Source organism: Salvelinus alpinus, chromosome 3 (assembly GCF_045679555.1).
Source record: "Salvelinus alpinus chromosome 3, SLU_Salpinus.1, whole genome shotgun sequence".
Lineage (NCBI taxonomy): Eukaryota > Metazoa > Chordata > Actinopteri > Salmoniformes > Salmonidae > Salvelinus > Salvelinus alpinus.
In genome coordinates, this window is record NC_092088.1 from 76526880 (window position 1) to 76548917 (window position 22038).

General features: G+C 44.1%; 1 pseudogene; it reads right to left on the minus strand.

The window, feature by feature from the left end:
• The window catches only part of LOC139569847 (transformation/transcription domain-associated protein-like), a 166868-nt pseudogene that overhangs the window by 121501 nt on the left and 23329 nt on the right, over nt 1–22038 (minus strand).

Consider the following 22038-nt stretch of genomic DNA (forward strand, 5'->3'; position numbering starts at 1 on the left):
CAGGAAAATGCTTCAGTCAATTATTGAATATGTCAGTGGAGGCACGCACGCACGCACGCACGCACGCACGCACGCACGCACGCACGCACGCACGCACGCACTCACTCAAGCACACACACGGACAGCATCTGCTCTTCGCTCGAGGAGAACAATTAAGAGGAAGCTAAGTATAAGAGAAACATAAGTAATTGGAGGGGGGGGGGGCTGGCGCTGCACCACTGAAATTAAAACACTGCAGTCCAGCAGGGAACACTCACGGTTAAGAATTTTAATTTCCATTTTGGGGCTTTTAATATTATGTTATTTTACCATGTCGGTGTTTGTATGTGTGAAAACATTTGAGAGGATGCTGTGTTCCCATACGTCCGTGTTGGTTACCTTGGATTTGAGCTCGTCGTTGAAATGTGGGTCATTGGAAGAAGAGGGTTCGAGCGATGCTGTAGTTCTTAGGGATCTCCTCCTCCATGTGGTCCTTTATTCCTAAAGATCCCTGTTGTACAGGAAACAACCCGTAAACGCCCTCAGCAGCTGGAACAGCAGCTCGATCTCATTGAAGTTACGCCTGGAGGGGAGGGGGGGTGAGTAAACAGTGAGTAGAACACTGACAGTGTGTGAGCATGCAAGGTATAAAAAATAAAGATTTACATGAAAGATAGATGACAGTCAATGATGCATCTTGATCTTAGAAGTATTGACCAACCCAGGCAGTTTCGTACTGAAGTGGTAGTGCAAATGATGCATATTTACAGCAGTATCATGGTGTGTGTTTTTTTTTGTACATACTTGCAGTGGCTGAGCAGACTGTAGGCCAGCAGCTTGGGCTCCTTCCAGTTGATGGCGGCCATGTTGTCTTTGCGGTGTCGTTCCTGGAAGGCTTAACTGGCCCAAACCTGTCTGAGCTGGCTGACTAGAGAGTGCTGCCCCGCTAACCAACCCTCCTCGTTGTTCACTATGATACTGACGATCTGAGGAGAGGAAAGAGAGCACCTTCTCACACAGGTGTTGGTGGTGGAGGACCCAGACCTGGCTGTGGCTGCGGTACCAGCAGGGGGGTGAAGCGACTGGGGTTGGAGGCCAGCATGTCCGTCAGGGGCTTGGCTTCTTTATGTTTCAGGAAGCTCTGGAGCACAACAGAGGAAAGGGGATTAGGAGAATGGGAATTATCTCATGTATTTCTTAAACAGATCCATGGAGCAAAGGGTCTGAATGAGAACACCCGGAGCATAGTGTTAGCAGCCATTACTGCAATTCTATCTGACATCAAACGGATTCCTCCACACAGTTAAAGCTCCGTAGTGAGACGTAATGTGCCGAGGCTCTTGGGCAGGATGGCGTTGACATCACCTCCACACAGTTAAAGCTCCGTAGTGAGACGTAATGTGCCGAGGCTCTTGGGCAGGATGGCGTTGACATCACCTCCACACAGTTAAAGCTCCGTAGTGAGACGTAATGTGCCGAGGCTCTTGGGCAGGATGGCGTTGACATCACCTCCACACAGTTAAAGCTCCGTAGTGAGACGTAATGTGCCGAGGCTCTTGGGCAGGATGGCGTTGACATCACCTCCACACAGTTAAAGCTCCGTAGTGAGACGTAATGTGCCGAGGCTCTTGGGCAGGATGGCGTTTGTCTCACCATGAACATGTAGCTCCACTGTGGGTCATTGAGCGTGGCCTCCATCATGAACAACTCTACAGTCTGAGATGGGGGATGCGTCAGGAACTTGGTCAGGGGCTCCCTGAATGGACTGTCAGTGAGTGAGTGAGTGAGTGAGTGAGTGAGTGAGTGAGTGAGTGAGTGAGTGAGTGAGTGAGTGAGTGAGTGAGTGAGTGAGTGAGTGAGTGAGTGAGTGAGTGAGTGAGTGAGTGAGTGAGTGAGTGAGTGAGTGAGTGAGTGAGTGAGTGAGTGAGTGAGTGAGTGAGTGAGTGAGTGAGTGGATTAGCTCTCCGTCATTGAGACGGATACATTCACAGAGCTGGAGCGAGACATGGTGGAGCTCAGAGAGCTAATCCACACAATCCAGACAGAACAAACCCACAAAACAGGCCAGCACAACAACAAGACCTGGAGGGCAGAAGGTGGAGCTGGATGGCTGTCAGAGAGCTGGCTGCTCTACAGACTGACGTGAGAGAACTTAAAGAGGCACACATGGCACTGAAGTACGAGGTCAGAAAGCTGAGGTGTGACACAGAGCAGGACACTCCCCCAGAGAAGCCAGCAGAACAGCCCACCTCAGACCCGGGCCACAACCTCAATACCCCAATGGGACAGACAACACAGGACCCACCAACCCAACAGACCCTACCTCCTCCTAACAGCCCTCTTGTTAGCTCCCCCGATAGCCCTCCTGAAACCCCCCCACCCCCCACACATCCACTGAGGACACACAAAAGCCAAAGATTGCGCTCCTTATTGACTCAAATGGCAAATACATTCAAGAGGATAAACTTTTTCCCAAACACAGAGTGGCTAAACTTTGGTGCCCAAACACTAGGCATGCCCTGGAGCTGTTGTCAGAGGACAAACACTAGGCATGCCCTGGAGCTGTTGTCAGAGGACAAACACTAGGCATGCCCTGGAGCTGTTGTCAGAGGACAGCCTAGGGTCCCCCAGCCACATCATAATTCACATGGGCACAAATGACCTGAGGGCCAACAGGAAAGGGTGGCAACAGCACTTAAGGGAGTGATTGAAAAACCTCTTCTACTTTCCCCAACACACAAGTGGTTATTTCCATCCTGCTACCACGAAAATACTTTCACTCTGCCACCATACAGCGGGTGAATGCAAGCATTTCGCAAGACTGTGCCTCAAAATCTAATGTATACCTGGCCCAGCACTTCACCATTGACTTGAACAGCCTTAACGACCAGGTCCACCTCTACAAGGCAGCAATCCCAACTTTTGCCAGGACCCTGAAGGACGTCACTCTCAACCGTAGCCCCAGCACCTTACACTGGAGCAACAGAGCAAAGGACACCCCGCCCAGACCAGCGAGACACCCTCCCAGACCTGCAAGACCCCCTCCCGAAGGACCTTCACTGAGTGAACCTACACTAAGAGGACCTACAGCCAGACCACAGCATCACCAGCCACACCCCAACCAGTTAAGACCACCCCAAGCAAACTCTGGCCTCACCCAATAAAGGCCTCCCCTTACCAGACCTATGCCCCTTCTGCACACCCCATGCCCCGCACCCCTGCAGCAAGGACCGCACAGAGGACATATGCCCAGGCCGTGAGCAAAGCAACAGGCCTAACCCCCACTATTACGCCCGCCCAGGCTCCTTCCTGCGACCTAAAAGGTATGTATGAGATGCTCAACATGCTCTGCTCACACCTACTGTGATGGTCCGGGCCTAAACCACACAAAAACACCACTAGACACTATGGAACACAAAGCTTTTACTGTCTCATCCTGGAATATACAAGGTCTGAGGTCATCTGCCTTTGGCCTAAAGAGCAGGAACCCAGACTTCATCAAAGAAATTGGAAGTACAGACATTGTCATTCTACAAAAAAACTGGTATAAAGGAGACGGACCCACTGGTTACCCTAGGTTATAGAGAGCTGGTAGTCCCATCCACCAAACTACCAGGGAAGAGCCTCAGGGGGTATGCTAATTTGGTATAGAGCAGACCTAACTCACTCTATTAAATTAGTCAAAATAGGAACATTTTACATCTGGCTAGAAATTAATAAGGAAAATATCTCAACAGAGAAAAATGTACAGCTTCTCCATCCTAGAAAGGGATATCAACAATTGCCAGGCTCAGGGACATGTACTAGTCTGTGGCGACAAGAAGCCAACACCCTCAGCACACAAGGGGACAAACACCTACCTGGAGGTGACAGCATTCCCTCCCCCATATGCCCCCTAGACACAACTATGACAACATAACCACCAAAAACGGGTCACAACTCCGGCAGTTCTGTTGTACGCTGGGTATGTACACAGTCAATGGTAGGCTTTGAGGGGACTCCTATGGTAGGTATACCTATAACTCATCTCTTGGCAGTAATACTGTAGACTGCTTTATCACTGATCTCAACCTAAAGTCTCTTAGAGCGTTCAGGGTCAGCCCACTGACACCCCTATCAGATCACAGCAAAATCACACACTACTTGATCAGAGCTGTGCTCAATCCTGAGGCATCAAAGCCAAATGAACTGAATCATATTAAGAAATGCTATTGCTGGAATAAAAATAGTGTGGAAATCTACCCAAAAAAGAATTAGGCAACAAAATTCAATCCTTTATAGACAATTTCCTGGAGAAAAGGTTTCACTGTAATAGTGAAAGTGTAAACTTGGCAGTAGAAAACCTAAACAGTATATTTGACCTCTACTCTTCCCTATCAAATCTAAAAATGTCAAGCAGACAACCTAATAAAAGTAACAACAATGACAAATGGTTTGATGAAGAATGCAGAAACCTAAGAAAGAAATTGAGAAACCTATCCAACTATAAACATAGAGACCCAGAAAACCTGAGCCTACGCCTTCATTATGGTGAATCACTAAAACAATACAGAAATACACTACAGAAAAAGAAGGAACAGCACGTCAGAAATCAGCTCAATGTAATTGAAGAATCCATAGAATCTAATCACTTCTGGGAACATTGGAAAACTCTAAATAAACAACAACACGAAGAGTTGTCTATCCAAAACGGAGATGTATGGATAAACCACTTCCCCAATCTTTTTGGCCCTATAACAAAGAACAAACAGCAAAAACATATATGTGATCAAATACAAATCTTAGAATCAAGGGCTCCCGAGTGGCGCAGCGGTCTAAGGCACTGCATCTCAGTCCTAGAGGCATCACTACATACACCCTGGTTTGAATCCAGGCGGCATCACAACTGGCAGTGATTGGGAGTCCCATAGGGTGGAGCACAATTGGCCCAGCATTGTCTGGGTTTGGCCAGTATAGGCCGCAATTGTAAATAAGAATTTGTTCTCAACTGACTTGCCTAGTTAAATAAAAGTAAAAAAACTATTAAAGACTATGAGAACACACTGGATTCTCCAATTACATTGAATGAACTACAGGACAAAATACAAACCCTCCAACCCAAAAAGGCCTGTGGGGTTGATGGTATCCTAAATTAAATTATAAAATATACAGACCACAATTCCAGCCGGCTATACTTAAACTCTTTAACATCATCCTAATCTCTGGTATCTCCCCTCATATGTGGAACCAAGGACTGTTCACCCCAATCCACAAAATTGGAGACAAATTTGACCCCAATAACTACCGGGGGATATGCGTCAACAGCAACATCATTGGGAATATCCTCTGCATTATCATTAAAAGCAGACTCATACATTTCCTCAGCGAAAACAATGTACTGAGCAAATGTCAAAATGGGTTTTTACCAAATTACCATACGACAGATCACGTATTCACCCTGCACACCCTAATTGACAAACAAACACACGAAAACAAAGTTAAAGTCTTCTCATGCTTTGTTGATTTCAAAAAAGCTTTAAACTCAATTTGGAACGAGGGTCTGCTATACAAATTGATGGAAAGTGGTGTTGGAAGAAAGACACTACATTATAGAATCCATGTACACAAACAACAAGTGTGCGGTTAAAATTGGCAAAAAACACACACATTTCTTTCCACAGGGCCAGGGGCTAAGACAGAAATGCAGGTTAAACCCCACCCTCTTCAACATATACATCAACGAATTGGCGAGGGCACTAAAACAGTCTGCAGCACCCATCCTCACACTACTAGAATCTGAGGTCAAATGTCAACTGTTTGCTGATGATCTGGTACTTCTGTCCCCTACCAAGGAGGGCCTACAGCAGCACCTAGATCTTCAGCATAGATTGACAGTAAATCTCAGTAAGACAAAAATAATGGTGTTCCAAAAAAATAATAATCAATAATTTAACCATCTTACATATAAAACCTTATTTGCTCATCGAAAAAATTTGAATAACTCACGACAGGTTAATGAGAAGGGAGTGCGCATATGATGCACATAACTCTGCAATGTTGGGTTGTATTGGAGTAAAGTCTCAGTCTTAAATCATTTCCCACACACAGTCTGTGCCTGTATTTAGTTATCATGCTCGTGAGGCCGAGAATCTACTCTCACGTAGGTACATGGTTGCAAAGGGCATCAGTGTCTTAACAGCGTAATTTGCCAAGGCAGGATACTCTGAGCGCAGCCCAATCCAGAAATCTGGCAGTGGCTTCTGAATGAATTCAATTTTCACAGAACCACTTGTTGCAATTTCTATGAGACTCTCTTGTTCAGATATCGGTAAGTGGACTGGAGACAGGGCATGAGAGGGATAACGAATCCAGTTGTTTGTGTCATCTGTTTTGAGAAAGTACCTGCGTAATTGCGCACCCAACTCACTCAGGTGCTTCGCTATATCACATTTGACATTGTCCATAAGCTTGTGTTCATTTGCACACAAAATAATCATACAATGATGGAAAGACCTGTGTGTTGTCCTTGTTAATGCAGACAGAAAAAAGCTACAACTTTTTATTCATAGCCTCAATTTTGTCCCGCACATTGAATACAGTTGTGGAGAGTCCCTGTAATCATAGATTCAGATCATTCAGGTGAAAAAACATCACCCAGATAGGCCAGTTGTGTGAGAAACTAATCATCAAGCAAGTGGTCAGACAAGTGAAAATGAAACTTTAACTTCTTGACGCTAGGGGTCAGATTATTATAATTTTTTTTAAATAATGTTCCCAAGGTAAACGGACTATTTCTCAGGTCCAGATTGTAGAATATGCATATAATTTACAGATTAGGATAGAAAACACTCCAAAGTTTCCAAAACGGTCAAAATATTGTCTGTGAGTATAACAAAACTGATTTTGCAGGCGAAAACCTGAGGAAATCTAACCCGGAAGTGATTATTTATTTTTTAGTCTGTGTTTCATTGCCCGTCTTTCTTCCATTTAAAGGGGTATCAAACAGATTCCTTTTCCAATGGCTTCCTCGGGCTGTGACCAGGCATTAGACATAGTTTCAGGCTTTTATTTTGAGAAATTTGTGAGATTTTTCCAAACTAGTCAGGTGTCCTTTGATTAGTTCCTGCGCGCGAGAGGTGTAGCTCTCCATTTTCTTTCTCTCTTTTATTGAATAGGTTACGGTCCGGTTTAAATATTATCGATTATGTATGTTAAAAACAACCTGAGGATTGATTATAAAAAAACATTTGACATGTTTCTACGAACATTACGGATACGTTTGGAATTTTCGTCGAACGGAACGAGGCTGTGGTTTTCTGAACATAACGCGCAACCCAAATGGCGTTTTTTTGTTATAAAAGTAATATTTATGGAACAAAAATAACATTTATTGTGTAACTGGGAGACTCGTGAGTGCAAACATCCGAAGATTATCAAAGGTAAGCGATTAATTTTATTGCTTTTCTGACTTTCGTGACCATGCTAATTTTGGGCTATCTGTTCTAGCATTGATTGATACACTCACAAAAGCTTGGATTGCTTTCACTGTAAAGCATATTTTCAAAATCTGACACGATAGGTGGATTAACAACAAGCTAAGCTGTGTTTTGGTATATTTCACTTGTGATTGCATGATTATAAATATTTTTAGTAATATGTGGCGCCCTGCAATTCAGCGGTTGTTTAGGAAAATGATCCCGCTAAAGGGATCCGTAGCGCAAAGAAGTTAAGCTCGTATCTCAATTTTAAAAAATGTGTCAATACTTTTCCCCTTGATAACCAGCACACTTCTGTATGTTGTAAAAGCATTATGTGGTTGCTGCCCATGTTATTGGATAGTGCAGAAAGTACACAAGAGTTCAGGGGCCTTGCTTTAACAAGTTAACCATTTTCATTGTAGTGTCCAAAACGTCTTTCAAGCTGTCAGGCATTCCCTTGGCAGCAAGAGCATCTCGGTGGATGCTGCAGTGTACCCAAGTGGCGTCGGGAGCAACTGCTTGCACGCGTGTTACCTCTCCACTATGTCTCCCTGTCATGGCTTTTGCGCCATCAGTACAGATACCAACACATCTTTACTACCAAAGTCCATTTGATGTCACAAAGCTGTCCAGTACTTTAAAAATATCCTCTCCTGTTGTCCTGATTTCCAGAGTTTTGCAGAAGAGGAAGTCTTCCTTAATTGACCCCCCATAAACGTAACGGACATATATCAGGAGTTGCCAGGCCCTCCACGTCTGTTGACTCATCCAGCTGTAATGCACATCATTCACCGGCTTGCATGCGTAGCAGTAATGGTTTCAAAACATCTCCTGTCATGTCACTGAAGCGTCGTAAAACAGTGTTGTTTGATGAAGACATTGTCTGTAGTTTTTGTTGGCCTTTTCCCCCAGCATTGTCCCAGCCATATCTGCGGCAGTAGGAAGAATTAAAAGTCCTCCACAATAGTATGGGGCTTGCCTGTCCTAGCCACTTTGTAGCTCACCATATACGACGCTTCTAGCACCTTCTTAGTAATAGTATCTATTGCTTTTATACTTACTACTCGAAAGTCATCTTAATTCTCGCTCAAAACTATATGTTTTGTTTCTAAATGTCTGCGCAAGAGTGAAGGTTTCATTGTGAGATAGAGTTGTGAGATAGTACTTTTGCACATATGTGGCTGAGGAAAGGCACTACTCCTAATATAAGTGAACCCCAAATCAATGTAGTTCTCATCATATTTGCGCCTCTTCGATGGTTCAACATCCCTGTCTGTCGTTCGGTGCTTCCCCGAGTAAGGGGGAAATAGCTCTTTGGCTGCATCAGATTCACAACTGTCAGTGTCCATGCAAGCTGGGCTAACAACAAATGTAGAATTACTGATGCTAGCATTGGATGTGCTCGTGGAAGCAGGACAACTTGTGTCTTCGACAGGTGCAGGTGTAGTACTGCTGGTAGTAGAGCTGGTATGTGTCTCTATGGACGCGTGCCTTACTTTTTTTTACCATTTAGCAATTTTCGAGCAAACGGAATGAGCAGCAGCTACATTTGGCTACATACAGACCGTTAGTGGAATTCCCATGAGAGAGTAACGGGTAATGTGATTGGATGTTAGTTATTTGACGAGGCTACCTGTATTTGACATTGTGTTGTTATTTCACTGAACACTAGATGGTTTAATTTTATTTATGGCAATGAAACGGGGCTACTCAGGTCAGAAAAAAACCTCACCCAAATGTATAGCCCTGTTTGAAAATGTGAAGGAAATTATTGTTATTATGATTCATTTTTTGTGCGAATCACATTTTTATTTGGCGTACCCCCGACGGCATTGCATACCCCAGTTTGGGAATACCTGCCCTAGACCACACAAAAAACGATATATACCTCGGCCTAAACATCAGAGCCACAGGTAACTTCCACAAAGCTGTGAACGATCTGAGAGACAAGGCAAGAAGAGTCTTCTACGCCATCAAAAGGAACATAAAATTTGACATACCAATTAAGATCTGGCTAAAAATACTTCAATCAGTTTTAGAATCCATTTCCCTTCATAATTGTGAGGTCTGGGATTTGCTCACCAACCAAGAATTCACAAAATGGGACAAACACCAAATTGAGACACTGCATGCAGAATTCGGCAAAAATATCCTGCGTATACAATGTAATACACCAAATAATGCATACAGAACAGAATTAGGCCGAAACCCGCTAATTATCAAAATCCAGAAAAGAGCAGTTCAATTATACAACCACCTAAAAGGAAGTGATTCCCAAACCTTCTATAACAAAGCTACCACCTACAGAGTGATGAACCTGGAGAAGAGCTCCCTAAGCAAACTGGTGCTGGGGCTCTGTTCACAAACACAAACAGACCCCACAGAGCCCCAGGACAGCAACACAATTAGAACCAACCAAATCATGAGAAAACAAAAATATATTTACGTGACACATTGGAAAGAATTTACAAAAAAACAGCAAACTAGAATGCTATTTGGCCCTAAACAGAGAGTACAGTGGCAGAATACCTGACCACTGTGACTGACCCAAAATTAAGGAAATATTTGACTATGTACAGACTCAGTGGGCATAGCCTTGCTATTGGGAAAGGCCGCCGAAGGCAGACCTGGCTCTCAAGAGAAGACAGGCTATGTGTACACTGCCCATAAAATGTTGTAACTTCCTAACCTGCCAAATGTAGGGCCATATTAGAGACACATATTTCCCTCAGATTACACAAACCCACAAAAAATTCGAAAACAAATCAAATTGTCCTGAACAGGGAAAAATATTGAACATTGGTTAAACAAACAGGTATAATTGTGCTTTCCTCTGTATCCCTCCCTCTACCTCTCTCTGTCCCTCCTCATCCCACTTTCCCCTACTCACTATTTCTTCATCATCCAAATCTTTCCCCGTCACCCCTCTTCCCTCTGTATCCCTCCCTACACACTCAACCTCCTCATCCTCTTGCCCTTTCTAACTGGTTTCCTGTGTGTTTGACCTGGTAGCCGCGGTGGCCTTGATGTCAGGCCCCTCAAAGAGAAGAGGAGAAGCAGTCGAACAGAGGGCCAATTTACACGTTATTACCACTAGATTTAAGGAGCGGAGAAAGAGGAAGACAAAATGAGAAGATAATGGATGCTGTTTGTGCAGAGGTTGGACCGCATAACCTTTTCTGTCCCTTTACAAGGTTATCTGTCAGAGAGATAACGAGAGGCGAGACGGTGGCTTTGCTACTGGCTCTGCTCTCTGGCTGGCGCCTAATTAATCATTAATTGTAATATGGACACTCACTTCTCATGTAGAGCAGGCCACACTGAGGTGATGTCAGGGTGTGTGTGTCAAGGACTCTTCCTGTGTGTTCATACTCACACAGCCATAGCTGCGCTTGCCTCCCTTGTGGGTGATCACTACCACCACAGGTGTTGCTGAGAGAGAGACAGAGAGAGAGAGATTCAATGAATAGGAGTATATACAGTTGAAGTCGGACGTTTACATACCTCAGCCAAATACATTTAAACTCAGTTTTTCACAATTCCTGACATTTAATCCTAGTAAAAATTCCCTGTTTTAGGTCAGTTAGGATCACCACTTAATTTTAAGAGTCTGAAATGTCAGAATAATAGTAGAGAGAATGATTTATTTCAGATAATATTTATTTTATCACATTCCCAGTGGGTCAGAAGTTTACATACACTCAATTAGTATTTGGTAGCATTGCCTTTAAATTGTTCAACTTTGGTCAAACGTTTTGGGTAGCCTTCCACAAGCTTCCCACAATAAGTTGGGTGAATTTTGGCCCATTCCTCCTGACAGAGCTGGTGTAACTGAGTCAGGTTTGTCGGCCTCCTTGCTCGCACATGCTTTTTCAGTTCTGCCCACAAATTTTCTATGGGATTGAGGTCAGGGAGTTGTGATGGCCACTCCAATACCTTGACTTTGCTGTCCTTAAGCCATTTTGCCACAACTTTGGAAGTTTGCTTGGAGTCATTGTCCATTTGATAGACCCATTTGCGGCCAAGCTTTAACTTCCTGACTGATGTCTTGAGATGTTGTTTCAATATATCCACATACTTTTCCTACCTCATGATGCCATCTATTATTTGAAGTGCACCAGTCCCTCCTGCAGCAAAGCACCCCTACAACATGATGCTGCCACCCCTGTGCTTCACGGTTGGGATTGTGTTCTTCAGCTTGCAAGCCTCCCCCTTTTTCCTCCAAACATAACAATGGTCATTTTGGCCAAAGAGTTCTATTTTTGTTTCATTAGACCAGAGGACATTTCTCCAAAAAGTATGATCTTTGTCCCCATGTACAGCTGCAAACCATAGTCTGGCTTTTAATGGCGGTTTTGCGGCCTTTCAGGTTATGTCGATGTAGGACTCGTTTTACTGTGGATATAGATACATTTGTACCTGTTTCCTCCAGCATTTTCACAAGGTCCTTTGCTGTTGTTCTGTGATTGATTTACACCTCCAATTGACTCAAATCATATCAATTAGCCTATCAGAAACTTCTAAAGCCATGACATCATTTTCTGGAATTTTCCAAGCTGTTCAAAGGCACAGTCAACTTAGTGTATGTAAACTTCTGACCCACTGGAATTGTCATACAGTGAATTATAAGTGAAATAATCTGTCTGTAAACAATTGTTGGAAAAATGACTTGTGCCACAAATGAGATGTCCTAACCGACTTGCCAAAACAATAGTTTGTTAAAAAAAAAAATTGTGGAGTGGTTGAAAAACGAGTTTTAATGACTCCAACCTAAGTGTATGCAAACTTCTGACTTCAACTGTATTTTACTTTATAAGAACGGAATGCTAAATTAAGGCTGCCAAGCTTGCTAGGACAATGAGATACAACTTCAATTAGCAATGACGTGTGAAGTGTGAGGTTTCAAAGCCCTTGAGCCCAACAATGGCAGGAGAATCACATGCACAGGGCTTTGAAGCCGCCTCCCGCTGTTCAGAGGTAATTAAAATACACTACCATCTGTATGTAAAAAAATGATAAGGCAAGAACAGAGTACAAAATGAAGCTCCTTATGGAAAATCAAGAGACACTTTTTGCTGACTGTTATAAAAATGGGAACGTAAGCAACTAAATCTTCCACACAAACCATCCCCTGGCATGGCACAGTGCTATATTAACACACAACCCCTCTGTTAACTTCTTTGGTATAGGGGGCAGCATTTTCACTTTTGGATGAATTTCGTGCCCATAGGGAACTGCCTCCTACTCTGTCCCACATGCTAATATATGCATATTATTATTACTATTGGATAGAAAACACTCTGACGTTTCTAAAACTGTTTGAATGATGTCTGTGAGTATAACAGAACTCATATGGCAGGCAAAAACCTGAGAAAAAATCCAAACCGGAAGTGAAAAATCTGAGAGTGGTCGTTGTTAAAGTCATCGCCTATTCAATTCCCTGTAATATATGGATCTGTTTGCACTTCATACGCCTTCCACTAGATGTCAACAGTCAGTAGAACGTGGAATGAAGCTTATGCTGTGTTGTGGGACCGGATGGGAGGGGAATAAGTCAGTGGTCTGGCAGATTGCCAGTTGTTGGTCGCGCGCTTTCCTCATTATATCGTCTTGCGTTCCATTACTTATAGAGACTGAAAAGAATTCTCCGGTTGGAACCTTATTGGATATAAATGATAACAACATCCTGAAGATTGATTCTCTACTTACTTTGACCAGTTTATTCGACCTGGAATATAACTTTTTGAAGTTTTCGTCCGACGTTTGTCTGCATCTGCGCGAGCGTTTGGACACGTGCACTACACATGCTAGTAAAATTAGCTAATTGGACATAAGTAATGGACATTATCGAACAAAACAACGATTTATTGTGGAACTAGGATTCCTGGCACTGCATTCTGATGAAGATAATCAAAGGTAAGGGAATATTTATGATGTAATTTTGTATTTCTGTTGACTCCAACATGGCGGAAAAATGTTGTTACTATCTGAGCGCCGTCTCATGATGTCATATGAGTGTCATCTGATGAAGATGTTCAAAGGTTAGTGATTAATTTTATCTCTATTTCTGGTTTTTGTTACTACTATCTATTGCTGGGAAAATGTCTATGTTTTTCTGTGGCTATGTACTGAGCTAACATAATTTTTTGGTGTGCTTTCCCCGTAAATCCTTTTTGAAATCAGACATGTTGGCTGGATTCACAACATGTGTAGCTTTAATTTGGTGTCTTTCATGTGTGATTTCATGAAAGATTGATTTTTATAGTAATATATTTGAATTTGGCGCGCTACATTTTTTCTGGATTTTGGCCAAGTGGGGGCGCTACCATCCCACCTATCCTAGAGAGGTTTTAAGACGGGTAAGAAACTCAGGATATTAGACATTGACATTGAGGAGGAGTCAGCAAATGTGAACGTGTACAAATCTGGAACATTAAAACCTGTTAGGGCTGCAAGCCCGAGGTCGGTACACTTATGACAACATCCAGCTCAAGTGCAGGGCGTGAAATTCAAAATCTATTTTTTTTAAATAGTTAACTTTCACACATTAACAAGTCCAATACAGCATTTGAAAGATAAACATCTTGTGAATCCAGCCAACGTGTCCGATTTTTAAAATGTTTTACAGCGAAAACACCACGTATATTTATGTTAGTTCACCACCAAATACAAAAGAGGACAGACATTTTTCACAGCACAGGTAGCATGCACAAAGCCAACCTAACTAACCAAGATCCAACCAAACAAACCTAGAAACAACTTCCTCAGATGACAGTCCTATAACATGTTACACAATAAATCTATGTTTTCTTCGAAAAATGTGCATATTTGAGCTATAAATCAGTTTTACATTACTGCTAACATCATAGCTACAGTCAGAAATAGCACGGGAGTAGCCAGAGTAAATACAGACACCAACGTCAACTACCTAATTACTCATCATAAAACATTTCAGAAAAATATATGGTGTATAGCAAATGAAAGACAAAGATCTTGTGAATACAGCCAATATTTCCGATTTTTTTAAGTGTTTTACAGCGAAAACACAATATAGCGTTATATTAGCTTACTGCAATAGCTAACACACAACAGCATTGATTCCAAGTAATCGGTAGCGATAGCACAGTTCGACAGATATATGAAATAGCATCCCAAATTGGGTCCTTATCTTTGTTGATCTTCCATCAGAATGTTGTACAAGGGGTCCTTTGTCCAGAACCGTCTTTGTTTGGATCCAGAACGAACTCTTTCCCTCTTGAATTAGCAAGCACACTGGCCATGCGGCGCTAACCTCTCCTTCTTGATCAAATTCATACAACGCATCACGCCTAAAGTCCCGAATAAATTTCAATAATAGAATTAAACTATATTGAAAAAACATACTTTAGGATGATATTGTGACATGTATCAAATAAAATCTAAGCCGGAGATCATATTCACCCATAACGACGGTTTTCCAGAAGGCAATTCCAGGTCCAACTTCGCGCCTTCGAAAAAAATAATAATGGCGGACCTCTCATTCCAAGAGGATGTATTCAATCCCAGAACAAGATAATCAACTCATTTCTGCTCTCACTTCCGCTTGACACCCAGGGGAAGGTGTATGACGTGTTTCTATAGTCCCAAGTGACATGCCCTTTTATAGACAAGCTCTTGAACAAAGACCTCGCTTTTGGAAATCTCACTTCCGGATAGGAAATGGGCTGCAGAAAGAGTTCTGGTTCACTTAGAGAAATAATTCAAACGGTTTTAGAAACTAGAGATTGTTTTCTATCCAATAGTAATAATAATATGCATATTGTACGAGCAAGAATTGAGTACGAGGCCGTTTGAAATGGGCACCTCTTTCCAGGTTACTCAATACTGCCCCTTCAGCCATAACAGGTTAAGGGTACAGAGAAACCCCAAATAGTTTAAGCTGGACTTTCACATTATCAAAGAGATAGCTCAGCAGGATAAGCTCTTTCTTGAGAAAGATACCCCCACAACGAGCATGTCAGACCAGACCTCTTCATTAAACAACCCCACAGACGAGCAACCCCAAGCGGAAAGTCAACCTCCCAGCACAGAGTACTACTCCCTCATTGAAATGAAGGATGAACTCACACAGCTGATCCACCTCTACGCAGACGACACCATTCTGTATACTTCTTGCCCCTCTTTAAACAGTGTTAACTAACCTCCAGATGAGCTTCAATGCCATACAACTCTCCTTCCGTGGCCTCCAACTGCTGTTAAATACTTGCACATTCTACTTGCACATTCATCTTCTGCACATCTACCATTCCAGTGTTTAATTGCTATATTGTAATTACTTCGCCACCATGGTCTATTTATTGCCTAAACTCCCTTATCTTATCTCATTTGCAATCACTGTATATAGACTTTTTTGTTTTCTTTTTTTTACTGTATTATTGACTATATGTTTTGTTTATTCCATGTGTAATGCTGTGTTGTTGTTTGTTGGCCAGGTCGCAGTTGCAAATGAGAAAAAGCAGGAAAACAGAGCACTAGAGGAGAGGATCAGACTGCTGGAGGAGAGGGTGAGGGGAATAGCGTGTGACAGAGAACAACCCATTAGAGAGGTGGCCACCCCCGCAGAGAACCCAGTAGAACAGCCCGCCTCAGCTCCAGACCAAAGTCTTGGCACCTATGGCAGAACAGTCCACCCCAGACCTTGACCATATCGTCAACATCACAGCAGAACAGACAAATGAAATACCCCAAGCCCAGGGGATCCCACCCCCTCTGAGCACCCTCCCTGTCAGCCACTCGGATAGCCCTCCTGACAACAGCCCCACACCCACTGAGGACATACAAAAGACACAGATTGTACTCCTTATGGACTCAAACGGGAAATATATACAAGAAAATAAACTTTTTCCCAAACACAGAGTGTCTAAACTCTGATGTCCAAACACCCAGCGCACCCTAGACCTTCTGTCTGAGGACCAACTAGGGTCACCCAGCCACATAATAATACACACAAGCACAAACGACCTGAGAGCACAGCAGGAAATGGTGGCCACAGCACTCAAGGGAGTGATTGAAAAAGCTTCTTCTACTTTCCCCAATGCACAAGTGGTTATCTCCACCTTGCTACCACGAAAAGACTTCCACCCTGCTACCATACAGCAGGAAAACGCAAGTATTTCCTGTGACTGCCTCAAAACCAAATGTTTACCTGACCACCCCTCCACCCTGAACTTGAACAGCCTTTACGACCAGGTCCACCCATGCAAGGCAGCAGTGCCCACCTTTGCCCACACCCTAAAGGACATCGCCTTCAAACGCAGCCCCAACAATTCACACAGGAGCAACGGATCAATAGACACCCCGTCCAGAACAGCACGACACTCTCCCAGACCTGCGGGACCCCCCGGACCTTCACATAGAGGATTCACGCCGAGAGGACCCACATCCAGACCACAGCACCACCAACCACATCCACACGCCCACCCAAACCAATCAATACCCTCCCAAGTCAACCATGCCCACACCCCATTTAGGCCCCCTCAGATCAGACCTATGCCCCTCCTGCCCATCCCATGACCCTCACTCCCGCAAAGAGGGCCTCAACATGGAAGTCACATGAGCAGGCAAACAGGTCCGACCCCCACTCTTACACTAGCCCAATCCAATGGCATGTACCAGATGCTCAGCAGGCTCTGCTCACACTTACTGGCCTGAGGCCAAACCACACTGTAATAGTCATATGTGTAAACATACTGAATTATAATTGGATGCATTTTACTGCCGTATCACACTGCTCCATGATTGGTTAAGACCACCCAGGTGGTGAGGTCATCTTCGGTTGTTCATGGTATGAGACATGTGAACATGCCAGTTATAGCTAGCTAATAAAGGGCTACGTTTTGAAATATCCTGTCGTACTGCGATTTATTATTTTGTACAAAGCGTGCAAAACAAGACACACACAACCAACAACATTGGACACGTTTTGGAACACAAAGCCTTCACCATCTCATCCTGGAAAATCCAAGGCCTGAGGTCATCTGCCTTTGGCCTAAAGAGTAGGAACCTGGAATTCACTAAATAATTTAGAAATACAGACATGTTCATCCTACAAGAAACATGATATAGAGGAGACGGACCCACTGGTTGCCCTCCAGTTTTCAGGGAGCTGGTAGTCCCATCCACCAAACTACCAAGTGTGGAACAGGGAAGGGACTCAGGTGGTATGCTAATTTGGTATAGAGCACACCTAACTCACTCTATTAAATTTGTCAAAACAGGAACATTTTACATTTGGCAAGAAATTCAAAAGGAAATTATCTGAACAGAGAAAAACATTCTGTGTGCTACCGACAGTACATCCCCCTACTAGAATCCCCATACTTTAATGAAGACAGCTTCTCCATCCTGGAGGGGGAAATCAATCATTTCCAGGCCCAGGGACATGTACTAGTCTGTGGCGACCTAAATGCCAGAACCGGACAAGAACCCGACACCCTCAGCACACAGGGGGACAAACACCTGCCTGGAGGTGACAGCATTCCTCCCCCATATGACCTCCCCCATATGCCCCCCTAGGCACAACTACGACAACATAACCAACATAAACTGCTGTCACAACTGCTGCAGCTCTGTCACAGGCTGGGTATGTACATAGTCAATGGTAGGATTAGAGGGGACCCCTATGGTAGGTACACCTATAGCTCATCTCTTGGCAGTAGTACTGTAGACTACTTTATCACTGACCTAAACCCAGAGTCCCTCAGAGCGTTCAAGGTCAGCCCACTGACACCCCTATCAGATCACAGAAAAATCACAGTCTACTTGAACAGAGCAATACTCAACCTTGAGGCATCAAAGCCAAAGGAACTGAACAATATTAAAACTTCTCACGAGTCACCATCCCGGATCCGGGAGCACCCTCATCAGTAAAAAAGCTGACTAGCATAGCCTAGCATAGCGCCACAAGTAAATACTAGCATCTAAATATCATGAAATCACAAGTCCAAGACACCAGATGAAAGATACAAATCTTGTGAATCCAGCCATCATTTCCGATTTTTTAAATGTTTTACAGCGAAAACACAATATGTATTTCTATTAGCTAACCACGATAGCAAAAGACTCAACCGCATATTTTCACAATTTTTTTACCGCATAGGTAGCTATCACAAATTCGACCAAATAAAGATATAAATAGTCACTAACCAAGAAACAACTTCATCAGATGACAGTCTTATAACAGATTTATTGTATAGCATATGTTTTGTTCAAAACATTTGCATATTTGAGGTATAAATCATAGTTTTACATTGCAGCCACCATCACAAATCTCACCAAAGCAGCTAGAATAACTACAGAGACCAACGTGAAATACCTAAATACTCATCATAAAACATTTATGAAAAATACATGGTGTACAGCAAATGAAAGACAAACATCTTGTGAATCCAGCCAATATTTCAGATTTTTTAAGTGTTTTACAGCGAAAACACAATATAGCATTATATTAGCTTACTACAATAGCCTACCACACAACCGCATTCATTCAACGCAACGTTAGCGATAGCGAATAAACCAGCAAAAGATATACATTTTTTCACTAACCTTCACAATCTTCATCAGATGACAGTCCTATAACATCATATTACACAATACATATATGGTTTGTTCGAAAATGTGCATATTTAGCGGCACAAATCGTGGTTTTACAATGTGAATACGTAGTCAAAATGCAGAAATATTGTCCGGAGAAATCTTGGAGAGGCACCTAATCTAATCAAATAACTAATCATAAACTTTACTAAAAAATACATGTTGGACAGCAAATGAAAGATACACTAGTTCTTAATGCAACCGCTGTGTTAGATTTTTTTTAAATAACTTTAGTACGACATACAGCTTACGTTATAGCGAGACAGCGCCCAAAGTCAGGGCGGAAAATACGTCTAAACATTTTCGACAGAAATACGAAATAACATCATAAATGGTTCCTACTATTTGATGAGCTTCCATCAGAATCTTGTACAAGGTGTCCTTTGTCCAGAATAATCGTTGTTCAGTTGTAGAATGTCCTCTTCATCTGTCGAATTAGCAACCAAAGCTAGCCATGTGGCGCAGGAGTGTCCAACTCACCATAACGCAAAACAAAGAAAAGGCCGAAAATCGCAATAAACTGATATAAACTGAAATAACTCGGTTTAAAATAACTACTTTATGATGTTTTTAACACATATATCAAATAAAATCAGAGCCGGATATATCTAACGTCTATAACGAAAGCTTTTCAGAACGCAATCCAGAGATCCTTCTCGCGCCACGCTGAACAATGAAAAGACTGGTCACGTCATTCCAAGAGGTCTTATTCGGCCTCAGATAAAGCTATACACCCCATTCCACCGCTAACTGCCTATTGACATCTAGTGGAAGGCGTATGCAGTGCATGTAGACCCATAGATTTCATGCAAATTAATAGGATGGCCCTGGAACAGAGCCCCCGATTTCAGATTTTTCAGTTCCTGACAGGACGTTTGTTGCAAAATGAGCCCCCATATTGACAAAAGGTTAAGAAATGCTATAGATGGAAGGAATGTAGTGTGGAAACCTACCCATAAACAATTAGGCAAAAACAAATTCAATCCCTTTTTATACAACTTCCTGGACAAAACGTTCCACTGTAATTGTCAGGTATGCGTAAATGGCTGTAAGAGAGTTAGGTGCAGGAGAGCAGATATTGGGATATTGGTGCAAACACCGGTGCCTCACTGCGGTGACGGTCAGCGCCAAATTTCTGGCGCAGTACGGCGCGCTGATGGTGGACATGAGCGGCGTCACATGTTTCTTCCGCGCGCCGGAACCAGTCGTCCACCGCAGGAGCCTCGGTCTGACTCTGATGCCAAGGAGCCAGAACTGGCTGATACCCCAATACACACTGGAAGGGAGAAAGGTTAGTGGAGGAGTGGCGGAGCGAGTTCTGGGCCATCTCTGCCCAGGATACGAACGCCACCCACTCCCCCGGCCGGTCCTGGCAATAAGAACTCTTTCCACCTGCCCGTTACTCTCGGGGTGAAAACCTGAGGTAAGGCTGACCGAGAACCCCAGACATTCCATGAACGCCTTCCAGACCCTTGACGTGAACTCGGGACCCCGATCAGACACTATATCCTCAGGCACCCCGTAGTGCCGGAAGACGTGTGTTAACAGGGCCTCCGCCATTTGTAGGGCCGTAGGGAGACCGGGCAAAGGGAGGAGACGACAGGACTTAGAAAAACGATCCACAACGACCAGGATCGTGGTGTTACCCTGTGAAGGTGGAAGATCGGTTAGGAAATCCACCGACAGGTGCGACCACGGCCGTTGTGGAACGGGTAAGGGTTGTAACTTACCTCTGGGAAGGTGTCTAGGAGCCTTGCACTGGGCGCACACCGAGCAGGAGGAAACATAAACTCTCACATCCTTAGCTAAAGTGGGCCACCAGTACTTCCCACTAAGACAGCGCACCATCCGACCGATCCCAGGATGACCAGAGGATGGTGACGTGTGAGCCCAATAGATCAGCCGGTCGCGGACAGCAGACGGACGCACGCTCAATGTCCAGCTCCCACACTACCAGCGCCACCAGGCAGGAGGCCGGGAGTATGGGAGTGGGATCCATGAGCAGCTCCTCTTTGTCATATAGCCGGGACAATGCGTCTGCCTTAACGTTCTGGGAGCCTGGTCTGTCCAGATGAGAAAAGGGTGTTTAGCCCCCTCAAGCCAATGTCTCCACGCCTTCAAAGCCCTGACGACAGCCAACAACTCCCGGTCCCCCGCGTCATAGTTTCGCTCCACCGGGCTGAGCTTCCTCGAGAAGAAAGCACAGGGACGGAGCTTCGGTGGCGTACCCGAGCGCTGAGAGAGCACAGCTCCTATCCCAGCCTCGGACACGTCCACCTCCACTATGAACGCCAAAGAGGGATCCGGATGAGCCAGCACGGGAGCCGAGGTAAACAGAGCCCTCAGGTGACTAAAAGCCCTGTCCGCCTCAGCTGTCTACTGCAAGCGCACCGGGTCCCCCTTCAGCAGTGAGGTAATGGGAGCCGCTACCTGAACAAAACCTTGGATTAACCTCCGGTAGTAGTTGGCAAACCCTAAGAACCGCTGCACCTCCTTTACCATGGTGGGAGTCGGCCAATTACACACGGCTGCAATGCGGTCACTCTCCATCTCCACCCCTGAGGTGGAAATGCGATACCCTAGGAAGGAGACGGACTGTTGAAAGAACAGGCATTTCTCAGCCTTGGCGGACAGGTCATGCTCCAACAGTCGACCAAGCACCTTGCGCACCAAGGACACATGCTCGGCGCATGTAGCGGAGAATATCAGAATGTCATCAATATACACCACAACACCCTGCCCGTGCAGGTCCCTGAAAATCTCGTCTACAAAGGCTTGGAAGACTGATGGAGCATTCATCAACCCGTACAACATGACAAGGTATCCATAGTACCCAGAGGTGGTACTGAAAGCCGTCTTCCACTCATCTCCCTCCCGGCTACGCACCAGGTTATAAGCGCTCCTGAGATCTAGTTTGGTGAAGAAGCGCGCCCCGTGCATTGACTCTATCGCTGTGGCTATGAGCGGTAGC